Genomic DNA, 7,428 nt, shown 5'->3' with positions numbered 1-7,428 from the left:
CAGGGTTTCCCGGCCGGGTGCCGGCCGTTCATAAATCGGCCGGCACCCGGCTGCATTAGGAATAATAGACCCCTAATGGGGCTATTCACACGACCGATTTTTTGACGGCCAGTAAAACCGGCCGTCAAAAAATAGGACATGCTCTATGGGGCCGGGTAATACACGGCCATCACCGGGATGTGTCCCGAGTGATGGCCGGGTTTTCCGGCGCTTGCGCTCTATCTCCTCCTCACAGCGCAGAGTGCATGTGAGGAGGAGGAGTTGATGCCATTCTGACGAATGGCATCGCTGTACACTGTGTGGCAGGGCCGGGGTGTACAGCAGGTGGAAGGGAGCGCTGCGCTGGCTCCCTTCCCCTGCTTGTTTTAAAAGCGCCCTGGCCCGGCGACACCTTCGATGGCGCCGCTAGCAGCTGCTGCGGCTGCTACTACTGCAGCGACGCCACTATAGCAGAGCAGGGAGGTATCTCCCCGCTCTGCTATGTGCTAGCCGCACTTTAGCTCCTTGAAGGAGCGGAATCCCCGTGTTTTCGGGGATTCCGCTCCTGGACAGAGCGCTTGATGTCTCTGTCCATATCTGGGCAGTGACATCAGGGGAAACTCCTGACGCGGAATCCCCGAACACATGGGGAATCCCCTTCAGGAGTTGCCGCTGATGTCACTGTCCAGATCTGCCCGGCCCGGCACGGATGCAAAACTTTATGCAAACCGGCCGGGCAGAATGGCCGATTTTACCGGCCGGCACTCGGGCTCGGGCGCGACCCGTTCGTGTGAATCCCGCCTTAGTGGTATGAGGGCTTATTTTCTGTGGGATAAGCTGTAGTTTTTAATGATACCATTTTGGGCTACATGCAACGTTTTGATCACTTTTTATTCCATTTTTTGTGGGTGATGGGGTTGACCAAAGAATAAGATTCTGGCGTTTAAAAGTTGTTGTTTTTTACGGCGTAGACCATGCGGGTTAAATACATTGTAATAGTTCAGACTTTTACGGACGCGGTGATACCAGTTATGTTTATTTATTTATTTTTTTACATAAAAAAAAAACACTTTATTTTAATTTATTTTTTATTTTTATTAGACTCCCAAGGGGACTTCAATCGCTTGCACTATATACTGCAATACTAATGTACTGCAGTATATCGTCTTTCTGACAGGCTTCTATTAAAATGGCGGACCTGGGGGCCTTCATTAGGGGTAACATACGCCGACATCCGCATCATATGGAGCGGGTTCACTCCGTGAGCCTGTTCCATACTTCCCCTACCCGGCTATGACGTATGGCTACGTCAAATGTCGGGAAGGGGTTAAAGCAGTTTAAATTGGCAGAAAAATAAAAAATGAGTGGCCACAATCAGCTTCCCCAGGCAATAAGATTTACATCCAGAAAAAAAGGAAAACCTGACTGTGCTGCCCAATCTTTACAGTTAGTAACTGTATGAAGCTCAGCAGTTTATGTGCAGATTTCTGCTGCCTTAGGGCTTGTCCACACACAACGGAATTGCTGCAGCGGGCGGCGATGGTGGCTATGGCAACCGGACGCCTAACAATGGCGTCCGGCTATGCCATCTACGGAAGCCTAGTGGGTCCTGACAAAATCAGGATCCACTATGCTTGCTGTCAGTGAGTAGCTGACAGCTCTAATACACTGCACTACTACAATGAATTCCTCAAGGCGTCTAGTTTCCGAAATGGGGTCACTTTTGGGGGGTTTCCACTGTTTTGGCACCACAAGACGTCTTCAAACTGGACATGGTACCTAATAAAAAGGAGGCCTCAAAATCCACTAGGTGCTCTTTTGCTTCGGAGGCCGGTACTTCAGTCCACACTAGGGCCACATGTGGGATATTTCTCAAAACTGCAGAATCTGGGTAATACGTATTAAGTTGCGTTTCTCTGGTAAAACCTTCTGTTTTACAGAAAAAAAATGGAATAACAAGGATTTTCTGACAAAAAATAAATAAATATGTAAACTTCACCTCTACTATGCTCTAAATTCCTGTGAAACACCTAAAGGGTTAATAAACTTTCTAAATTCTGTTGTGAATACTTTGAGGGATCTAGTTTCTAAAATGGGGTGTTTGATAGGGGTTTCTAATATATGGGCCCCTCAAAGCAACTTCAGAACTGAACTGGAACCTAAAAAAAAATAAAAATGAGGCAATACTTTGCTTCTTACATTATATTGATAATGAGCAGTGCCCACCCCGAGATGACCCCAGTTTTGACCATTTGTATAAACGGAGACCCATATTAGACCGTTTCAGTGCCCGGTTTTCCCAAGCATACACCCCCGAGAATTGTATTTCTATTGGAGTCCTTGGTACATTTTAAGGGGAGGCTTCAATTCCGCCAATACCGGCCGAGTAAGAGGGCAAGGTATGGTGTGAAGATGTATAAGCTGTGCAAGAGTGCATCAGGGTATACCTACAAATTTAGGATGTATGAAGGGAAGGACACCAGTATTCAGCCCCCAGAATGCCCCCCCTTACTGGGAGTTAATGCAAAAATTGTGTGGGATTTGGTGCACCCACTGCTGGAGATGAGTCACCACCTCTACCTGGATAATTTTTATACCAGCGTCCCACTCTTCAAGTGCCTTGCTTCTAGAAGTCCTGCGGCATGCGTCACTGCTAGAAGAAATCTGAGAGGCCTCCCTAAGACACTGCTTAGGCAAACACTCAGAAGGGGTGAGAGCAGGGCACAATCTAGCAGCAACATATTGTGTGTCAACAATACATGGCCACACCAGTACCCATGTACCTGTACAAGGTACCAGTACAGAGACCCCAGAACCAGACTGCATCCTGGACTACAATAGGTACATGGGAGGGGTGGACATGTCATATCAAGTCCTGAAGCCCTACAGCGCCATGCGATGTGGTATAAGAAGCTGATCGTGCACATCATACAGATGGAATTGTACAATGTGTACGTGCTACGTTTATGTGCAGGCCAGACGGGAACTTTCCTGGAATTTCAAGAGGTGGTTATCAAGAAACTAATATTTAGGGACCAGGAAGGGGGGGCACCCAGTACTTCTGGAAGCGAGGCCACATGCATCGTACCAGGGCAACACTTTACAGGAGAAGTTCCCCAAACTGGCAAGAACAGAAAAAGTCAAAAGAGGTGCAAAGTCTGCTATAAGAGGGGAATAAGGAAGGACACAATATATCAATGTGACACGTGTCCCGAAAAACCAGGGCTCTGTATGAAAGAGTATTTTAAAATGTATCATACATCCCTTGATTTTTAATCTACCCCAGTTTTACTTACCCTGATGCCCTCCACACAGCTTATCTCCCTCATCTTTCCCTTCTGAGTCCTGCTGCGTGCCCAGGCTGCTGTTAATAGCCACAATGAGGGTATTGCCATACCCGGGAGAACACACATTACAGTTTATGGGGTGTATGTCTCAGGTCAAAATGCTCACTACACCTCTAAATGAATGCCTTAAGAGTGTAGTTTTTAAAAAGGGGTCACTTCTCGGGGGTTTCAACTGAACTGGTGCCTCAGGGGCTTCTGCATACATGACTTCGCACCAGAAAATCCCCATAGGCCAAATGTTGGTCCTTTCCTTCTGAGCCCTCCCATGGGCCCAAACGGCAGTTTATCACCACAAATGGAGTACTGCCCCACTCAGGACATATTGGGCAACAAAATGGGGTAATTTATTTCTTGTGAAAATAAGAAATTTTGAGCCAAAACTACATATTAGTGGAAAAAATTTCATTTTTTTAAATTCCCAACCCAATTCATATAAGTTCTGTGAAAAAACTATGGCATCTAAATGGTCACAACACCCATAAATGAATTCCTTGAGGGGTGTAGTTTCCAAAATGGGGTCACTTCTGGTGGGTTTCCATTGCTTTGATGGCTCTGTAAATGTGACATGGCACCCGAAAACCAATCCAGCAAAATCTGGACTCCAAAGAACAAATAGCGCTCCTTTCCTTCTGAGCCCTCCCATTGGGCCAAACTGAGGTTTATCACCACAAATGGGGTATTGCCACACTCAGGACAAATTGGGCAACAAAATTGTATATTTTATTTCTTGTGAAAATAAGAAATTTTGAGCCAAAACTACATATTATTGGAAAAAAATAAAAATGTTTAATTCACAGCCCAATTCAAATAAGTTCTGTGAAGAAGCTATGGAGTCTAAATGGTCACAACACCCATAAATGAATTCCTTGAGGGGTGTAGTCTCCAAAATGAGTTCACTTCTGGTGGTTTTCCATTGCTTTGATACCTCTGGGGCTCTGCAAATGCGACATGGCACCCGAAAACGAATCAAGCAAAATCTGCACTCCAAAGAACACACAGCGCTCCTTCCCTTCTGAGGCCTTCCATGGGCCCAAACGGCAATTTTTTGCTACAAATAGGGTATTGCTGCACTCAGGAGAAATTGGGCAATAAATTGGGGTATTTTGTTCCCTGTGAAAATAAGAAATTTTGATGAAAAATGACAACTTATTGGAAAAAATGTAATTTTTTTAATTTTACAGCCCAATTCAAATACATGCTGTGTAAAAACTGTGGGGTCAAAATGGTAAAAACAACCATAAACGAATTCCTTGAGGGGTGTAGTTTCCAAAATGGGGTCACTTTTGGGGCATTCCTACTGTTTTGGCACCGCAACACCTCTTCAAACCTGGCATGCTGCCTAAAATATATTCTAATAAAAAAAGAGGCCTCAAAATGTACTAGGTGCTTCTTTGCTTCTGGGGCTTGTGTTTTAGTCCACGAGCACACTAGAGCCAGATGTGGGACATTTCTAAAAACTGCAGAATCTGGACTATACATATTTAGTAGTATTTCTCTGGTAAAACCTTCTGTGTTACAGAAAAAAATTGAATACATTTGAAATTCTGCAAGAAAAATGAAATTTGCAAATTTCACCTCCACTGTGCTTTAATTCATGTGAAATGTCTAAAGGGTTAAATAAACTTTATATATGCTGTTTTGAATACTTTGAGGGGTCTAGTTTTTAAAATGGGGTGTTTTATGGGGGTTTCTAATACATAGGCCCCTCAAAGCCACTTCAGAACTGAACAGGTACCTTAAAAAAAGGCTTTTGAAATTTTCTTAAAAATATGAGAAATTGCTGTTTATGTTCTAAGCCTGTAACAAGAAAAATAAAAGAATGTTAAAAAAATTCTGCCAATCTAAAGTAGACATATGGGAAATGTGAACTAGTAACTATTTTGGGTGGTTTAACCATCTGTTTTTCAAGCAGATGCATTGAAATTGAGAAAAATGCTATTTTTTCTAAATTTTCTCTAAATTTTGCAATTTTTCACAAATAAACACTGAATATATCGACCAAATGTTACCGCTAACATAAAACCCAATGTCTCATGAGAAAACAATCTCAGAATCGCTTGGATAGGTTTAAGCATTCTGAAGTTATTACCACTTAAAGTGAAATATGTCAGATTTCAAAAATGGGCTCTGAGCCTTAAGACCCAAACTAGGCTGCGTCCTTAAGGGGTTAAAAAGAACCTGTCAAGTCTGCAAAATTGCCACCATGCTTTTATTCCTGCTTATCCACTGATTGACACACCCTTTTTTTTATCGCTCTACATGCCTTCGTCCCCCTGGAATCAGCCTTGTTCGTTTTGGCGGCTGATATTCTAATTAATTTTTGGGGAACCTAACAGATCATCTTGATGAATCTCTTAACAAGAGGATCCTCAGAAAAACGGATGCCAAAAGATGATGATAGAGCAGACAGATGTACTCTAATAGTGGAAGGGCTCAGCCTCTTATCAAATCCTTCCTGTAGAAACTCTATTCATTAGAAGAGGGAGGATCAGACTGTTCTCGAGAAGTGGACCAGTCTAGAAGATGCTTTTCAATCTGGCATAAATTCTGTTAGTGACAGCTCCTTTTGATTGGTTAAGTGTATTAAAGGTTTCAGCAATTTAATGTTCTTTTTTTGTGTAATCAAAAGTTATACAATTTTCCAATATACTTTCTGTATTAATTCCTCACGGTATTCAAGATCTCTGCTTGTAGTTATTCAATAGGAACATTCACTGTTTACTTCCAGTGGACAAAATTCTGTCCTTGGTCATGTGATGAACACACATGTGCACGGCTCGTTACAGTAGGTGTAGCAGAGCTATATCTTCTAATGATCCCAGCACACATGACCATTAGCAGGGGAGTAAGTAGGAAAGACTGGGCCCCATAGCAAACTTTTGACTGGGGGCCCCCCTCCCCTGGGTATCACACAACCCCCCTTGTAGATAGTGCCTCCCTATAGACTCCGCCACACAGCGCCTCCTGTAGATAGCACCATACAACCCACTGTAGATAGCGCCATACACATCCCCCTGTAGATAGCGCCATACATCCCCCTGTAGATAACGCCATACAGCCCCCTGTAGATAATGCCATACAGCCCCCTGTAGATAACACCATACAGCCTCCTGTAGATAACGCCATAAAGCCCCAAATCCCCTCTGTAGATAACGCCATACAGCCCCCCTTGTAGATAACGCCATACAGCCCCCCTGTAGATAACACCATACAGCCCCCCTGTAGATAACGCCATACAACCCCCCTGTAGATAACGCCATACAACCCCACCTGTAGATAACGCCATACAGACCTCCTGTAGATTACGCCATACAGAACCCCCTGTAGATTACGCCATACAGACCCACAGGATAGGGGATACATGTGTGATCGCTGGCAGCGATAAGGAGAACGGGGGACCAAAAGTCCCCTGAAGTTCTCCATGACAAACCTCGGACTTCCGGGGTCTGTCGGCAGCTCCATTGAAATGACTTGTGCACTAGTCGCGCTTGTGCGCATGCGTGACCAGCGCTCTTTTCATTTTTATTGAACTGCGCAGACGCCGGAAGTCGGACTTTTGGTACCCCGTTCTCCTTATCGCTGCCAGCGATCACACATGTATCCCCTATCCTGTGGATAGGGGATGCATGTCTTTTGTAGGACAAACTATACATGTGTGATCTCTGGCAGCGATAAGGAGAAGAGGGGAAACCGAAAGTCCCCCGAAGTTCTCATGACAAACCTCGGACTTCCGGCGTCTGCGCAGTTCAATAAAAATGAAAGGAGCGCTGGTCACGCATGCGCACAGGCGCGACCAGTGCACAAGTCATTTCAATCGAGCTGCCGACAGCCCCCTGGAAGTCCGAGGTTTGTCATGGAGAACTTCGGGGGACTTTTGGACGTTTTCCTTATCGCTGCCAGCGATCACACATGTATCCCCTATCCTGTGGATAGGGGATGCATGTGTTTTGTAGGAACAACCCCTTCAGTGGCGTCGCGCTGTAGCAGACATAGCGGCTGCTAGCGCTACAGCTGCTATAGCGGTAGTTACGCCACTGACCATTAGATTAGCATAAGTTGTTTAAAAAGTTAGTGTTTATTTAACACTGTAGCCGTTTTTATT

This window comes from Rhinoderma darwinii, chromosome 2, assembly GCF_050947455.1.
Source record: "Rhinoderma darwinii isolate aRhiDar2 chromosome 2, aRhiDar2.hap1, whole genome shotgun sequence".
Taxonomy (NCBI): Eukaryota; Metazoa; Chordata; class Amphibia; order Anura; family Rhinodermatidae; genus Rhinoderma; species Rhinoderma darwinii.
Note: the sequence above shows the minus strand (reverse complement) of the source record.